The 18,028-nt window shown below is 54.0% G+C and overlaps 1 protein-coding gene across 9 annotated transcripts in view; it reads left to right on the plus strand.

Annotated features, from left to right (window-relative positions):
- Window positions 1-862: 862 nt before the first annotated feature.
- The window catches only part of ATP2B2 (ATPase plasma membrane Ca2+ transporting 2), a 129,149-nt gene continuing 111,983 nt past the window's right edge, over window positions 863-18,028 (plus strand). For all 9 annotated transcript variants that reach the window (XR_009542696.1, XM_060161187.1, XM_060161189.1 and 6 more), the window contains exon 1: window positions 863-972. The gene's annotated coding sequence lies outside the window, so the exon portion shown is untranslated. The remainder of the gene's footprint in view (window positions 973-18,028) is intronic.

Consider the following 18,028-nt stretch of genomic DNA (forward strand, 5'->3'; position numbering starts at 1 on the left):
CAGGCCCGGGCCAAGGGGGCTGGGTGGTCAGTGCAGGCACCGTGGCCCAGGCCCTCTCTCCCCGACACACAGGCTGCTGAGCTGCCCCACGAGTACCCAGTCGTGTTTGCGTTTCGGCTTCTGGACCCGCGGCTTGACCACCAGGGCAGAGAGGACGCGATGCTCTGTCCTTCCTCTCTGTGTCTCCCATCGTCCCAGTTTCTCTGTGTCTCTCTGGCTCTGCGTCTGTCTGTCCGTTTCCCTCTCTCTCTCTCTCTCCCCCTCTTCCTCCCTCCTGCTGTCCACCTCCCTGCCCCTATCCTGCTTCTCTCTCTCACTGCGTCTCACTTTATCTATTTCCAAGTCTGCCTCTGTTTCTCTCCCCCTCCTCCACCTCCTTTCCTCCCCCGTCCCTCCCACCCCAGCCTCTCAAGTTCCTCTCTGCCTTACGGCTTCTCTTTCTGCCCTTTCTTTGCTCTCCACCCAACCCCCTCCTCCCCCTCCAGTGGGAGGCATCCTGGAACACACACACACACACACACACACACGCACACACACACACGCGATCTCGAGCCCAGCACCACCACCCCCAGCCTCCCACACTGGCCGAACCTGGCCCAGGACACAGGGATGAGGGCAGGGTCGGCCAGAGGGGTGGATGCGGAGGGTAATGGATGTGGTGGGGGAGGTATCCTATCCTCCCCACTTCCCTCAGCCCCGTGCTCAGAGCTGGGAACCAGGGGTGGGGGAGTGGGGTGGAGGTTCCTGAGCTGTTTCCTCCCCTCTGTGCGACTGCTGGGCTTCCCGGCCCTTGGACTGCAGGTCGGGTCATTGGGCCCATTCAGCAGAATTATAAATAGCATCCTGTGCCCAGCCTGGCCCACAGAGCAACCACGGCCGCTGCAGGGCCCCCGGGCCCCCCGTCCTCCGTCTCTCCAGCCATCCCTCTGAGGCAACGCTTGCCCATCCCCTGTGCTGCCAGCGGGTCCCCAGGTCAGTATCCGATGTGCTGTCGCCATGGCAACCTGCGTGTCCCCGTCCAGCCCAGGCTCAGGTTGCGGGAGGCGTGGGCCACTGAGGGAGAGGTCCAGTGGCCTGGAATCAAAGGTCGCCGCTCTATGCTGGGGCTTGCCGGCTCTCTCCGGGGCTGGGGAGTGGGGTCCTGTCCCCTGAGAAATCTCATGCTGCTGAGGGTGGGGGAGGGACAGAGATGCCTGACGCTGGAAGGCCTGGCAAGAGGGGCACTGCCCCAGGCTTCTGCCAGCGAACTGGGCAACTTGGGCCAGCCTGGGCCTTGAAGCCAGAGAGATGTGGGTTCAGATCCTACGTCCCCACCTACTACTTTGGTCACCTTGGGACCACCACTTAACCCCTGAGTTCAGCATCCTCAGTGTCGAGACAGGAAGAGTGATACGCCTCCTTCTCCAGGGGCTGCTGGAGAGATCAGAGACCACCAGCTGTGAGGCAGGCCCCTGAGTTCTCACCCATCCTCTCCTTAGTCCCCGAGGGCGGTACCGGTCGGGGTGAAGCTTACGGACTTCAGAGTCACACTGGCCTGCATTCCTATCTGGCCTCTGTCATTTACCAGCTCCATGATTTCAAGTAGGCTACACAATCTCTCTGAGCCTCAGTTTCCCCATCTATAAAATGGGCATGAAAACAACATCTGCCCCTCATTGTTGTTTTGCGGATGAGTTGGGCTGAGGTGGGAGAAGCCTCTGGCACGGTGCCACGCACATAGTCGGTGCCCGCACGTGGCAACTGCACTTTCCATCACTTTCTGAATTTTTATTTCTCAGCGAGATGACCCTACCTTCCTCACTGACTCAATGGTCACTTCAGGCAACAACTCCCTTTCCCTCCCAGGGCTCAGTTTCTCCATCTGCAAAATGACCACAGGACCACCCAGGCCCTGCCCAGGTCTGAGATTTGTATATCTCAAGCAGCCGCACCGGGCTGGGCTGTATTATTATTAACTGATGCCCTCACCCGAGCCCTGTCCTCAGCCCCCGAAACCTGAGCTGCCTGGTTGCCTGGCAACTGAGGCGCGAGCTGGGGAGGCTTGGGTGTCAGGGTGTCCAGCTGCAGCCCCCTCCCTGCAGGCCGGAGCCCCGTCACTATGGTCACTATGTGGCCGGGAAGCAGGAGGGCTCAGGGCTGGGACCCTTGACCGGGGCAGCCCAGGAGAGGCCTCCTCTTCCTCTCATACCTGCCCAGAGCCGACCTGTCTCAGAGCCCACTTTCTCGGGGTAAAAGGGGCCATCAGCCTGGGATATTTTTATAGATGGGGCACGTGGTCAGGCTCACAGAGGGAGAAATCGGAGCTTCCTCGCGCTGCTAACTGATACGGTGGCCGTCACTGTCACCCTCTTCTTGGAAGCCTGCAGCCGAAGTTTGCCCAAAAGCACAGATAATTCCCTGACCCACTCCTAGCGCTGCCCTCAGGAGGCCTGATGCCGCTTCTTGGAGCTCTGAGGGCACTTTGCATGGTCACATTTAACCAATCACATCACCCCTGCACGACCTGCCCTACGTTTTCATTCATTCACTCACCAAACATTGTACTGAGCATCCATCCCAGCCCTACTGTATTCTGCCTGGCCGTGGGCAAGTCGCTTCACCTCTCTTTGCCTCATTTTTCTTTTCTGCAAAATGGGATACTAAGAATACCTGCCTCAGAGTTGTGGTGTGGATCAAATGAGATGACGACTGTAAAATGCTTAGCACAGATCTTGGCACATAGAAAATGCTGCATAAATGTTAGTTTATCATGATTATTTGCCTGAAATTGTTACAGTGTGCAGAACCCGTGCTGCACAGGGAGGGAACAGGGCTGTGTCCGATTCCTTTCTGTCCACGTCGCATCCCACAAGTCCAGGCATGTAGTGGGCCCACAGCGAAAGTTTGCCAAGTGAGCGGAAGTGAGAAATGAACTCTTTGACCCAAAATCTATTGCTGCTCAGGGCACTGATTGCTAGGACATCGACTCTAAACATCTTTTACAATTCTGGGTACTTCTTAGAATCTATTACGGCTGCGTCATCTTCACAATTACCAAAATGGGTTGAAAATCACTTTGTAGATTTTCACTCTCTTCCCTGTGTTTGGGGTGGGGCTGGGGCAAGTAGGCGCATGGCTAATTCAGGTGGACTTGAACTGCAGGACAGACAGCTAGGGGAGGGATGGGCAGGAACCTGAGAATGAGCACTGCCTTGCATTTTGCACCCTGGGCGCCTCCCTTGCCTCACAGTCCCAGCACTGTGAGGGACCTGCATCAAGGAACTTGCTTGTCTTCTTTGAGCCTCAGTCTCCTCATCTTTAAAATGGGCACCCTGCTCCCTCTGCCCCAGAGTCACAGGCAAGACAAAGGAGGTAGTACTGTGAAGAACCCCTTCCAGTAACAGTCCTTAATTATAAGAAGATAGCGATGCTCTCCATGGAAAAGGGCTGGGCTGGCACCTCCCCAGGCCTACCATTCGTCAGCAGAGCCACGTTGGGTGGCCGCCAGCCCTCTGGCCCAGGGGCCGTTTCTAACAGCAGGTGATGCGGCCAGGCTGACGGCTCCAGGATTTCACCCTTGACTTCTTCCAAACACAGGAAGGGGCTGCCATCTGCTTCCCGCCCCTCATACCCAGCCTGCCAGGTCAGCCAAAGCCCCCGCCTCGCACCTGTCAGCAGGGTTGCAGACAAGAATCCCACTGGGGGCTTTCGTATGGATGCTGAAGTTGGCAAAAGCCTGGGGGCCTCCTCCCAGCCCCCAGCCCACCTGGACACCAGGAGCTCAGACCTGGGGATCTGTTAAGTGCCAAGGTCAAGAGTACAGCCTTGGGAGTCAGACCATAGTGCAGACCCTGTTGTGACCTTAGGCAGTCACCCCACCATCTGAACCTCAGTTTCATCATCTGTAAAATGAAGGAAATTAGAGTATCGACCTCAGGGGCTGTTACGCATATGAGCGAGATCGTGCGTAGGAAAAGGTAAATGGCATTTGGCAGTGATAACGCTTAGTTGCTCTTATGATTATTTTCATTACTGTTACTGATACTCTGCTGCCATGATTACTGTGACCATCTCCCTGCCAGGGAGGTGATCTCATTTCCTCTAGTTAGGCCACAGCATCCATCCTTCCCGGAGGCCAGTGCTGGGTACACAGTAGGCGCTCAGTGCATGCTCTCCACCTCAAAAGCAAGCAGCTGTTGAAGAAGTGGGTGAGCCCAGGACCCAGGCAATCTTGTTCTCTCTCAGTTTCTGAGGTCAAGCTGTGGGTTCCTGTGGTCACTCAGCAAGCTTCTGTTAGACACTGACTCTGTCTGTCAGGTGCACTGGGGACCTGGAGATAGATGGACACAGTCCCCTGACCTCGATGGTGTCAACGGTCAAGCCCAGTGGAGGGATCAGTTGTCTCTGCCTGGAGCGTGGGGTCAGCATAGTGTTCACTGAGAAGGGGCCCTCTGAGCTGGGCCCTGCAGGGTGAATAGGAGTCTAACAGGCAGAGAAGCAAATGGAAGGGAAGAGCTTGTGCTAAGGCATGTTCACAAGGAAGCTCTGAGCTGATTTTTTTATTTCTTAAAACAGGAAATTTTCCCCCCATCGATGTCCCAGTATCCAGAAAATAGCTCTGGCTGATCCAAGGGCAAACACATGGCCATTGGGGGGCGGATTCCGAGAGCCATAGAAGCCCCCTCCCCTGTGCCCAATCCAGTGTCCAAGACTTACCACAAGCCAGTATGTGAGGGTCTCTTATAAGCTGTCTAGTCCAAGCTCCTCATTGTACAGATGGAGAAACTCAAGCCAAAGAGGGAAGATGGTGGCCCAGGGACAGTGGATGGCAGACCTCCTGGCCAAGCCCGCCCAAAGCCCATCCACCCATGGCTGGGGGTGACCAGCCCCGGAGTTGTATATTCTGTGCAGAATCCTGATGCCCCAGGTTGCCCCCCGGGGACATCACTCTCTGCGGGGCCCACCAGAGGCCCCTGCGTCTTTCTCGCCTTAATTCCTTACTTCTGAAATGTAAATCATCAGTGGGTTCTTTGTGAACTTCAAGCTGAAAAGCAGTTCACGACTCGTATAAAATGATACTCTGTCGTCGCTGTCATTTTGTTCAGGTCGGGCCCTAATGGCAGAGTTCCCTGGAGATAAAGTCATCTGATGGCACGGTGTGGGGTTCAGAGGTTCAGGGCCACCTTGCAGACAGCCACAGAGACAGTGACAAGGCATCTTCTACAGGTTGGCCTTCTGTTCTGTTCTGGAGCCTTTGTGGGTGCCCCCTCTCGCCACCCACCCATCTCCCAAACTGTGAGACTAAGGTTGTCTCGAGGTGGTAGTAAGAGTCCTTGCCATGACCCATGGCTCCCTAACATCCCCCTACAGGCACCATCTAGAGTCTTATTTCCAAAATATATACATTTCTGCAAATCTCAGCACAGCCCCCGCTGCCCCCGCCCCCAGCTCACACATGTTCAAGCAGGCTTATGCATGCCCTCGTGCAACCACACGTGTGCTCCCTGGCACACGTTCTGCCCTGGCACACACATATGTATGCGTCCACGGTCATGAACTTCAAGCGGAGAAGAGGGAGCAGGGTTGTTCTGTGTGAGCTGGAAAGCGCCCATTAACTGTAAAACAATAAAAAGTTAGCAAGAAGAAAATTTCAGCTCAACCCAAAGAACTCGGTGATTCCTAGCGCGGACATAGATTATCATGGAAGGAGGGCGTGAACCCCCCGTCAAGGGAAGCATGCAAGCCCAAGCAGGACTCTACACAGGTGCTATGAAGGGGCTTGGGCATCCCAGGGATTTTCACCTCTGAGGTCCCTTCTGGCCTGTGGATTCAAGGAAGCTTGTGGAATCAGGGCCTCTTCTGGCTTTCCCTCAAGTTTTGCAAACAGTGATACCCCTTTGGTGTTCTCTGCCCTGGGGCGGGGCTTCCTGGAGTACCCCCGCAGTTCAGGACGTGGTGCACAAGGACCAGCTCCGAGCAGGCCTGATATCGTTGGCATCTGTGGCCCCCGCTAAAGATGCCCACACCAGAGCCCCCGGAACCTGGCACCCATTTCACGCCAGGCCTGACCCTGGAGAGGGAAAGAGAGGTGACGGCTCTGGCTTTGTCAGTCACTTGTAACAAGGAGTCTGGGGTAGCAAAAGCCCTGATTTAGCAGGAGGTGTCAGGGACTGAGATATCTAGAGAGGTAGGGAGTGAGTGAGGTAGGCTGGAGGAAGCTCCCAGGACTTGGAATTGTGCACGATTTGCGCATAGGTTCTGACTGCATCTGAAACCCAAAATCTAAACTCCCCTGTATTACACCCAGCAGAGAGCAGGCCTTAGAAGCAGCGTGACATGAGGTTTGAAATCTAGGGGACATCAGGCTCCCCCCACCATGGATCCCTGTACCCTTTCTCTTCTGGGAGACCCCCCAGAGCCATGGGGAACTCCAGGAGAGAAAGGAAGGGCAGACATGGCTGGAGCAGGACTTTTGAAAAGCAGAATAACGGTGATGGGGTGGGGGAGGGGGTCTGGGCCGTGCCCCACGGGGAGAGGAAGGGAAATCAGAGGGAGTGGCACCTTTGGGGGCCATTGTGGGAGGTCTGCTGATGTGGATACCTCCAGGGTCCAAGGTTTGGGGTCTCCTGGGGCCTTGGAAGCACTTTGGCTTTTGAGCTCTTAAACTTTCTGGCAGGACTTGAACTTCCTTGAGAAGCCGGGGGGGTCAGGCTGGGGCTCAGGGCTGGTTCTTAGTGAGAAATGGGGAGGGGGTATCTTCAGGGCGTCCCTTAGGCCTCCTGGCCAGCTCCCAGGATCGGAGATGAACTGGCACTCAGGGAAAATCCTGCACAAGGATGAAGGTGAGACATATCCCTGGAATATCCCAGAAACAGAGGAGAATGTCTTAGGAGGGTAGAAGCTCTGGCAGAGGCCTTGGGCCTGAACCTGGCTCTGCCAGCACCTGCTCTGAGGACTTGGGCCAGTGCCTTCCACTCAGGGCCTCCATTTCCCCGTCTAGAAATCACTATCATTCCAGTTGATTGTGTGTCTCTCACTAGCCAGGCTCTGGGCTGAACCCTGTGCCCTGCATCAACTCACATTATCTTCCCAGCCACCCTGCAAGGAAGGGACCGTCTCCATATTAGAGACGTGGCAACTGAGGCCAGAGAAGTGCCTTGATTTACCCACGATCCCTCAGTGATGGCAGATTGAGGGTTCTTACCCAGATCTCTCTGACTCTAAGCTCAAAGAAAGGGATTCTGACCCTACTAGGTTGCAAGTCCACTGAAAAGTGGTTTAAGAATTCACAGAGGGAAGAAGAAGCTTCTGGGAGTGGGAGGAAATTCCCAAGAGAAGATGGCACTAGGGATTGTGGGTATAGGGGCCCCGATATGGGGTAGAAGCAGCGGGCGAAAAAGAACGGGTGTTCCAGGTGGGAATCCCAGCCACGCAACGTGTGGAGGAGGGGCTGCCGGGGCTCCACGATGATGGGGAGAGAGGGGAGCCAGGCTACACACACCCGTCGTCGCCGCCTTACATTCGCTTCAGGGAAGGTAAGGCCCACGGCTCTGCACAGCTTCAGTGAGGCTGGGGTCCCCTGGGCCCACGGCCCCCGGGAGGCTGCGTTCGCATCTGTCCCTGTGCAGATGGCTGGTGAGCACAGCTAGCAGCGCCCACCCGCACCCGCTTCTGTCGCCGGGGCTGGCTGCGCCGGGGAGCGTGGTGCGGCGTTATTTTTAGAAGTGACGCCATCTGTTCAAGGTGCCGGGCGGATTCTGTTTGTCTCCGCAGTGGCCGGGACAGCCATGCCAAGTCAGGGGAAGAGCTGCAGAGCTGGCCTGCTGGGTGAGGGGGCCAAGGAGATTCTGCAGGCCCGTGAGGCGTGGGATTCTGGGGTCGGGGGGCTGGGGCTGCCAGAGGGGAGGCTCCAGGGCCAGGCGCGGTCATCGCAGGGCGTCCTGTGCTCCCAGCGCCCCGCCTAGTCCCTGGGCCTGAGCCTGGACCTGCCTCCCGACAGATTCTGACCTGACCTTATCCCTGTTCTCCAGCTTTGGGTTGGGGGGGAGAACAGTACGATGACCAGACCACAAGGGTCCTCTGTGGGATGTAACACTGGGTGTGGCAGAAGACACGGATCTGATCAGTGTGGTCCAGGAGGGCCAGGACATCTCCCCACTAGACCCCAGATGCTTCTGTGTGTCACACTGTCTTAGCCACCACCATCTTCTGGCTTCTGAGTCATCCTGGGAGGGACTTAGGCAGGGTTTCTGATGGCAGATTGCCTGGGTTCGAATCCAACCGTGATGTGACCCTGGGCAACTTCCTTAACCTGGCAAAGCCTCCACTTGCTCACCTGTGAAATGGGATGCTGGAGCAGCTGCTTCCCAAGGTTCAGGTGCAGATTTGCCAACTTGCTCTCTGTAATGCACGCTGCCTGGGTGCATTCAGCACCCGCTCATCCAGCCACTCGGCTGACCAGTTTTCACTTTCCAAATGCAGGCTGCATCCCCAGATCTGTTGTCCCCAGTGTCCTTCCGTAGTCAGATTGCTTTCTCAGTGATGGAACCAGCATTGGTGGAGGCTGGTCCTGTGCTGGGGGCTGGAGAGGCCCTGTTCTCAGAGAGTTCACAGTCTAGTCGGGGAGGCAAGCTGGTAGAACCCACCCCAAGACCGAGGGTGGAGGGTGCAAAGTTGAGGAATGAGCCACATGTGATAAGCTGGCAGTGGGAAGGGGGTTGAAATGTGTAGCAGAGGAATTAGAGAGAACTTCGCAGATTGGCATTGGGGCTGGACCTTAGAGAGGAAGGTTTGGATTAGTGGCAAAGTGGGTGTAGACCATCCCGGGTGGAGGGAACAGTATATACAGAGGGTCGGAGGCCGGAACATGTGTTAGTTGTTCAGCAAATGCAAGGAGTTGACTTACACCAGAGCCCAGAGAAGTTGGCTCTGAGCCAAGCAGGCAGGATCCTGGAGGCAGTGGTCGTGAATATGTTTTTGTTTAATGGGCACCAAGGAGCCAGCGGTGGTTTTTAATCCAGAAGGTGGCATGTTCAAATCCAAGAGGTTTTTAGCCCCGGACAGGTCCCAGCTCTACTCCTGGCTCTGCCACTTGTGAGCTTTGTGGCCTTGGCATGATGTTATTTCACCTCTTTGAGTCTCAGTTTCCTCATCTGTAAAATAGGCATAAGAATGCCGACCTCATGGGGTTATTGTGGAATAAGATGTTTTCAGAGCCTAACAGAGCTCCTGACACATGGAAGCCACTGAGTAAATGAGAGTCCCTGTCAGCATCACTCTGGGGACAGGGAAGGTGGAGGGGGCGGGTTGTGAGGAACCGGTTGAAAGGTTGTGGATAAGGAACCTGAACTAGGTCAGGAGCCCAGGGCGGCAAGGAAGACAATGAAGCTTGAGCTCTTACCCCAGTGGTCCCTGGGTCTGGGTACCTGACTGAGTGTAAGGAGGGAACGGAGTCGAGGGCTACCCTGATAGTCCCATTCTGGGAATCTGAGAGGATGCTTTACATGCCGTAATTGGCACAGAGGTCACAGAAGGATGAGGACATGTGGAAGAGTCTGAGAGCCTGGAGAACCTTCAGAGGGGACATTTGAGAGTCCTGGAAAGTTTGGTTCTGGAGCTTAGGAGAAAGGGCAGGGTGGAAAGGGCAGTTTGGGAATCACTCGTGTTAGGATGCAGGTTGATGTCAGGTGGGTGACATTGCCAGGGAGAGGTGAGGCATTAAGAGGGTCACGGGCAGGACTGTGGGAAAAGACTGCAGTTCACCCAAAACAGGGAAGCCATAGGAGAGTGGGAAGAAGGGATGGGGGTCATCAGGTGTGGGCAAGGGTGTAAAGACAGAAGGGCCCTGGAGCGGTTGGTGGGAGTCATTCCCAGAAGACACCTAGGGCCTGGCCTAGCCGGAAGTGGCATTTGGAAAAGCAGGGACAGGGAGCTGGAAAAGATTTTGAGCCGTAGGCTGGGCTACAAGAGCAGGACAGGATTCTAGAACGCAGAACCAGGGGAATGTTGGCTACAAGAGGAAGAAGGCCGAAAGAGGGGCTGGAATGGGAACCCCAAGGCAGTGGTTCTATTTGTTTAACACTCCCAGCCACACCACCAGAGATTGACCCATCTCTGCAGGCTTGGGCATGGGAATCTGTGTTTCAACCAGCCCCCAAGTGATGCCAACACAGGTGGCCCTTGGGGAACCACACTTTGAGTGGCCCTGCTCTGGGGTCCCCGAGCTCCACTCAGAGAAGCTTTTATCAAGAGAGGAAGGAGAGGAAACCTTGACCATGGGAGGCAGTTCCTGCTCTGGGCTCCTCCTCTGGCTTCCAGACCTTCTGATTCACCCGCTTCAGGTCTGAAGCCAAGTCAGTGTCCCGACAGACATCACTAGCTTTCCACCAAGGAGACTCTGAGGGAGAGAACCTGGGCTGGGGCAGGAAAGGCAGTGAGTGCACAGTCACCAAACCAGGGATAGTTCCGCTTGAGCCTGGAAGACTCACTGCAGTAGTGAGAAGTAGAATCTGAAAAACACCCCCGAACACGTACAAACACCAACCCCTGCCAGTGCCTGCACCAGTCTGACTCCCCTTCTCCTTGGAATCTAGGAGTCCTGCTTTTCTGCCTTTTCCCCTTTTCTATATAGTTCTATTTCCTGGCCTCTGTGTTCTCAGGCCACATAGAATGACTTTCCCCAAGCCTTAGCTTCCAGCTTCTCTGATTTGGACCCCAAAGGACTTACCCAGCTATTCGAAAGTAATCTCCCAACTTAAACTCATCCCTTGGCATCTCTTTGGGTGAATTTTCCTTCCCCATTCCATGGAGGAAAGAATTTAATAAATTCAGACAGAATGAGATGCCACCACTGAACTATGGTCCCAGCAGGAACCAGAGGGAAGGGACCAAGCACAACACAAAAGAATGAATCATTAGTGGTGGGATTTCTGGCATTGGTGACAGGTGGCACTGATGGGCCAAGGTGAGTCTTCCGTGCATGCATGTAAGTGGCCCCAAGTGACCTTTTGCCTGGTGTCATTTTCTGGGCTCAGGCCCGCTCACTAGGACACCTCATTGCCTGACAACCTGGCTTTGAGCGACAGCACAAATACCTGGGGTCAGCTACCCATGCCTGCTCACATAACTCAAGGAAAATGCCCTGCGCCCTCCCTACTGCACCCAGTTCCTCAGGCTTCCCAACCCTGCGCTCCGTTGGTCAGCACTGCTATCCTGGGTAGCTCTAAGGGCACTCTAACCCTTTGCCCTATGTCAGCACCACAGAACATGGACAGCTCCTTGGCACGTGGTCCCTAAAACCAACTCAGATCCCGAATCAGCACTGTGGCCTTGGGGACAGCTCCCAGTGGAGACTGTTCCCCACTGCGTGTTTCTTTGTCCTCCCCAGGGGGGCTGTCAGTCAGCACCACAAGCACGTGGGCAGCGCTCACTCCCGGCCTCTGCTAGTCAGCCTGCAGCAGAGAGAGGGGGGCCTGTGGTTATCAGATTCCCTGACCTTAGCTACCCAATCCCTCCCAGCACCCACCTCCATCCATCCATCAACACTTCATCCCCAGAGACGGCTCCCTGGGCCCCAACCCTCCATGGTCAGAGGTGAAGCCTGAAGACTCCCCAAGGAGCCAGCGACCTGCTGTTGTTTACGGTCAGAGCACTGACATGGCAGAACCCTGTGCTTCATTATAGAAACCAGAAAAAAGGGTAGGAGCCTGGTCTGCTGGAAAGAGGGATGGGAGTGAGCCCTTAAGAGTGTCTGTGTGTGTGTGTGTGAGACCCGCCTCTGCCGCCCTCACCCCTCCAACCAAAGACCTATGCCAATCACTGCACTCTCTTTTTCTGTTTCTCCTGTGGAAAACGAGAGTGTGGCAATACCCATGGCCTAGGGTTGTTGTGAAGGATTAAATGAGATAACAAATGTGGAGCGCATAGAATGGTACTTGGCACATAGCAGGTATGATCCAAGCGTTGCTGTTATCATTTTTTGTCCTTTCTTCAGGCCTCTGCTTGTAATCCACGGAGACAAAGCTGGAGGCAGGAGAGAAGGAGGCAGATGAAGACAGGAAGGGACAGTGTCACCCTAGCCAGTTAGGATCTGGAGGCTGGGGGCAGCCAGGGAAGTCATTGCATCTGTAGGGAAAGTTGGGCAGGGCAAGAAATGAGGCTGAGGAGGTGGCTGAGACATTTGACTGAAACCAGAGGACACTTTCCAGGACAGCTGGTCCATCTTAGGCAGAGTCACCATCCCCAGCCTTCTCACTGCATGTCCCCTCTCTTGCAGGCCAGAGTGAAGTCTCCCCCAACACTTTTCTGCCTCAGCTAAGCTTTCTTGCCTTGATATGCTGATGACTTTACTGTTTTTGCTTCATCGGAAAACTCTCCTTTTTAAAGGGAAGATTTCTAAACAAGGAGCACATAAAGGGTACAAATCGTGGAAGGCAAGCACTGCCATGCAGAGGCTGAGGGGGGCGGGCAGTGGATGTCAGAGGCACCAGGTGAATTCTCGTCAGCCTGTGACTCCCAGGTTCTAGGGCATTTCTCCTTCCTTAGGCCTCCAGCCAAGCAGGAGTTGGCTTGCAACTAGAATGGTGCTCTGCTGGGGATGGCAGGACAGCAAGGAGGCTTGGGGAAGTGTGTGTGCCCTTAGAAGCCAGTATCCGGTGACGGGAGAATCCTTGAGGATGGCGCTAAAATGGCCCCTTAAGACTGAGTATCTGTCCAGTCCCCCTCTCACTTTATAGGACAGGAAACTGAGGCACAGGGAAGAAGGCATTGGTCCGAGGCCCTACCGTGAGTTGGTGAAAGGCATTGGGACACAGAGGAAACACAGAGGCTTTGGACTCAAGCAGGCATATTTAAACTATGCCGGGTCCCATCTGTACGGCATTGGCCATCTGTAACCCTCTGAGCCCCAGCTTTCTTGCCTGTAAACAGGGACAGTGATACTACACAGCCCATGGAAGCGTGTGCTAAGCAATCTCTATTAATAGTAGTGGTCAAGCCAAGATTGGGGCTCAGCAGATCTGGTTCCCAGGCGAGTGCCATTTGGATTACATCCTCCCAAACTCTGACGCAGAAGTTGTGCAGGAATCATTCAGCTTGGTCTGCAGAGCCTGACCATGGGGTTTCGGGGGACTCTGTGTGGCAAAGTGAGCATAACTTCAACAGCTAGAAGGAGGGTCTGTGCACCTCCCTTGCTCTCTTCAGAGTCCCAGTGCTTGGGGCAGGGCCTGAGATGCAGCTTTTTATTGGAGAGGTGGATGGATGGATAGATAGATGGATGGATGGATGGATGGATGGATGGATGGATGGATGGATGGATGGACGGACAGGTGGATGGACAAATGGATGGATGGATGGATGGGTGAGTGGATGAGTGGGTATGTAAGACACCTAGAGGACCAGAAATGTGGGGGGTTTCCTACCATGCAACACTGGAAACTCCTTTGGAGAACAGGGGAAGTAGAGAGAGTTGACCCTGCTGGGCAGCTAAGGGCTGGGGACCTACCCTCCCTTGAGCCAGGCAGGAGAGTGAGAAGCTATGTGAGACACCCTGAGTGCCTAGCAGCCCACGCCCTGGCCCTGCTTCCGCCATCTGTGCCTTTGAGGCTGGTGCGTGGCTGCTTCTGTGGAATATATATATATATATATATATATATATATATATATATATATATATATATATATTTTTTTTTTTTTTTAGATTTTCCTTTTCTGGTTAACAGGATAGGAGTTTTCTAAAAATAGCACTAAACTCGCCTCTGAGGTATTCATTTTCAATTCCCTTCCTCTTTCCCCGTTCTGTCTCCTTGACTGTGAGGATTCAAAGCCGAGACTGTCATTGTCAGCTTTGATGCATACACACACATACACACACACAGATCGTGGGGCTTGCACACTCAGAGGCGGGCATGGGGACACACATCTCTGGCTCACTCACACTCACAGGTACACACTCATCCTGACGTACTCCGGTAGACCTGCACAGCACACCTTGTCCTCCAGGGTCACCCAGAGTCAGTACACATCTGCTGACACACCACAGGTACCCTCTGACACACACATACACGGAACATTCCCTCCCCCAGAGAGGGGCGGCTAAGACAATGGCTACAACGCTTTGACTCTCCCAGTGAGGCTGAGGGAAGAAGAGCAGTTGTCCCTCTGCCCCCAGCTGCCTGGCTGAGGTCACCCGTTTCCCCGCTCAGCACCGAGGAGGGTCCCCTCAGCTGGGGCGGGGCAGGGTGGGGACCACAGAAAGGCCAGAATTTGCATCCAGGAGAGGAAAGAAAATGTCCTGCCTGTGGGGATTAGTCAGTCAGGACCAGAGCAGAGGAGAGGCTAGCCCTGTAAGCTGTACCTACAAACTGGGACCCTCCCCAGCCTTCCAAGCAGTGCTGGGAGCTTTGTGGGGATGGCATGGTTGGCCTGAGCCCCATGTTCAGGACAGTAGCGTGGGGGACAGTCTGAGAGCAGACTTGTGGGGGTGAGCTGAGAGCAGAGGGAAGGAGCGAGTTAAGTCACCATCAGAAGTACAGTCCCTGTTGAACTAGTCTTACGCTGTGCCAGGAGCTGCTCTGAGCTCTAGCTCAGGTAGGCCTCGCAAAGCCCTGTGCGGGAGGGAGGCATGCGGGTAAGAGGGGATGGAGGCCCAGGGAGGGGCTAAGACCTTGCCCCCCCCACTCCACCCCCATCACAAAACTACCAAATGGCAGCATCAGGCCTCGTCATCAGGGATCTCCAGACGGGGCCTGTGTCCCCACATCTGTCACTGGTGCCAGGGGCGATTCAAAGTAAAGGGTAACTTTATAAATACATATTAAGATGGCATTTAAATTCCGCAGGTCAGAAAACAGGAGGACTCGGCATCCGAAAATTATTTTTAGCACGTAATTCATTTGCGATGTCCCATCCTTCAATTAGGATTTGAAAAGCTGATGGTTTAGGTTTTGGGGTGTTTTTTTTTAAAACCTTCCTTCGAGAGATAGATTTCTTCTTTGTTAAATTAACTCCAAAAAAAAAAAAAATCCATTGCTCCTTCCTCTGCCGGAGTCTCTCTTGGCAAAGACTTTTTATTAAGGTGCCCCAGCCTATTCTTGAGTCACTGAAATGTAACAATACAGAGTCATTTAAATGCTAATAAGAGGAAACCGAAATGCATAAACCCAATATTGTCAGAACATTCATTCTGGATTCTGACTAGCTGGCACGTCAGAGCCCGAAGGGACCCCAGAGAACACTAGTCCAATCTCTTCAGTTTCCACACGGGTAACTGAGGCCCAGGGAGGAAAGGGGCTTGGTCAAGGTCACACAGCAGGAGCTTGGAAAACAGGGAGGGGCTTTTCAGTGGGCTGTGACCCCAGTTGGCTGTGTGCCCCCTAGTTGTGTTGCTCAACCTCTCTGGGCCCAGGACTGGCTGCCCAGACTTCTGCCCTGCCCAGGCACACGTCTTAGCTCGGGTTGCTATAACAGAATACCATAGGCTGTGTGGCTTAAACAACAGAAATTTATTTTTCATAGTGCTGGAGGTTGGGAAGTCCAAGCTCAAGGTACCAGCAGATTCAGTTCCTGGTGAGAACCCACTTCCTAGATTACAGATGGCCACCTTCTCACTGTCCTCACACGACCAAGGAAGATCATCTCTGTCATGTCTCTTTTTTATAAGAAGACTAATCCCATTTGTGGGGGTTCTACCCTCATGACCTAATTACCTCCCAAAGGCGCCACCTCCAAATATCATGACACTGGGGATTAGGGCTTCAACATATGAATTTGGGGCAGGGGGACACATGCAGTCCATAGCAGCCAGTGTGCCCATCAGTTAGGACAGGGGTGACTGTCAGTGTGGTATTAAGAACTGGCTACAAATGAACCTCATCTCAGCCCTGAGGGAGGTGCAGTTGCTAATAACGGTGCGGTGCGTAGGTAGGAGGGAGGCTGGGGGAGGTGCAGAAGCCAGCACTGTAGAGTATCTGCTCCAGGCCAGGAGCCACACAGAGACCCACACATAAGGGCCTCAATGGGTCCTTACAGCAGCCTGTAAGACAGATGGGTCAACCTCACTGGGCAGATGAGGCCCAGAAAGGTTAGGTGACTTCTCCAAAGTCACACAGCCCATTTTCCTGAAGGGGAAAAAAACTCCCTACTCATGTTAAAAGGAAAAATCTTCTCTGATACCCTGGGCCAGGTCACATCTTCCTGCTCTGGACATGCACAGCACCTGGGGCTCCCTGTCATGGCAAACCCATCATATTATGGAGGTCACTCATCTAATTGTCTCTCTTCCCCCTTGTCAGCACAAAGTAGGTGCACACGACACAATTAATGAGTGGTTGGTTGGATGAATGGATGGATGGACATATGGGTAGATGGATGGATAGTTGGTTGAAGATCATTGTTCATCTTAACACAATAGTCATTAAAATCACCAGTAGCCCATTAACTCATCTCTGCTGTTGTCATCACAGATATAATTACTGCTAACGGGTCTCATAGCTCGTGCTGTCAGAGATGTAATTATCAGTGCCTGTAGGACACGCCACAGGTAGCAGGAAGACAGATAGAAGACAGCACCTCGGCGTTAGAGTCCCTTGTGGTTTTTGCAAAGCACTTTCATTCACATATAGCGCTTCATTTAAGCATTGTAAGAGCCCTCTGAGGGCGATGCACCAGGGAAGGCAGCAAAGCATCCTGATTAATAAGAGTGTCTCTGGATCCAGACTGCCTGAGTTCAAATCCCAGCTCTTCCGCTCACCAACTCTGTGACCTTGGGCAAGTGACCTCACCTCTCTTGGCCTCAGTTTCCTCATATGTTCTAGGGAATAACAAGACTACCTGTCTCATAAAGTGGTTGTATGGATTGCTAATAATCACAATAATTAGTGCTTACCATGCGCTTGACTCAATTCTTAGTATTTTGCATGAAATAATTCACTGAAGCCCCATAATACCTATGAAGTAGATACTATTACTCCCCCTCCCTTTGTTTAAGATAATGAAACTGAAGTGAGTTGGCCTCCCAGTCTGTTGAGAGGTGGCAGAACTCGAGCCCAGAGGCTGTGTCTTCTGGAGCCAGTCCAGTTAACCTCCACGGCATCTCTGCACCCAGGCCTGCTTGGTCCCTGCCTCACCTGCTCCTCCCGGGGATATACCGTTGGGGTCAAAACTCACGGGTTATGGTGGTGGTGCATGCCCGGATGGCCAGGGACCCCGAGTATTCCTGCAGGACTGCGGGTGGGAATCCCAAGCACACACGTCCTTTGGCGTCTCGTGTCTCTGCTTAAGGCATCAGGCCCATTTTAAGTTCTACTCGGTAAGATACCAGTTGGTCCCAGTGTGAAAGTAAGGCTTCCTGTTGCATCCTTGAGTGCCAGTGCCCTCCTGTGAGGTATGACAGGCTTCTCCTGTGGCTCCGGCACCCCCTGATCCAGGCCGGGAAGCTCTGTACCCCGGGTGGAAGCTCACTGGATTTGAACACGGTGGTTCACAATTAGTTCCCAGTAAACTGGGAAGTAGCTGGGGCACAGGGGAGAATGACTTATTTTACAGATGAAGAAACTGAGCCTCGGAAAAGTGAAGGGACTTGCCCAGGATCGCACAGCCGGGGTTCAGGAGATCTCGGATTTGAACCCGGATTGCTGTGATTTAGGATCCTGTGCTGTTCTTTAGAGAGAGGGGAGGGAGCGCCCCCTAGTGGGAGGGGAAAGAGCAACGGGCTGGCAGTCAGGAGATCCCAGCCCAGCTCTGGGCTCCGTCCACTCTTGCTCTGTGTGTCTCTGGACAAGTTCCTTTCCCTCTCGGAGCTTCAGGTTCCTCACTGGGAAAATGAGATTAACCCTAGATTACCTCCAGGTCTAAAACTCTGTGCAAGAGGAAAGGATTGTGAAGGAAAGAGATGGGGCAGGGGAGGGGCACACGAGGGAGGAGTTGGGGCTGGGGTGGGGCTGAGTCCCACCTTCCTGCCCCCACCTCTTCCCCCTCACTGTTCTGGGCCTAGGACGGCCAGCTTTCCGCGGCTGCTGGGCGGGGCCGGTCCCTGTGCCAGACCCAGCTGAGC

The sequence above is a fragment of the Lagenorhynchus albirostris genome, chromosome 10 (genome assembly GCF_949774975.1).
Source record: "Lagenorhynchus albirostris chromosome 10, mLagAlb1.1, whole genome shotgun sequence".
Taxonomy (NCBI): Eukaryota; Metazoa; Chordata; class Mammalia; order Artiodactyla; family Delphinidae; genus Lagenorhynchus; species Lagenorhynchus albirostris.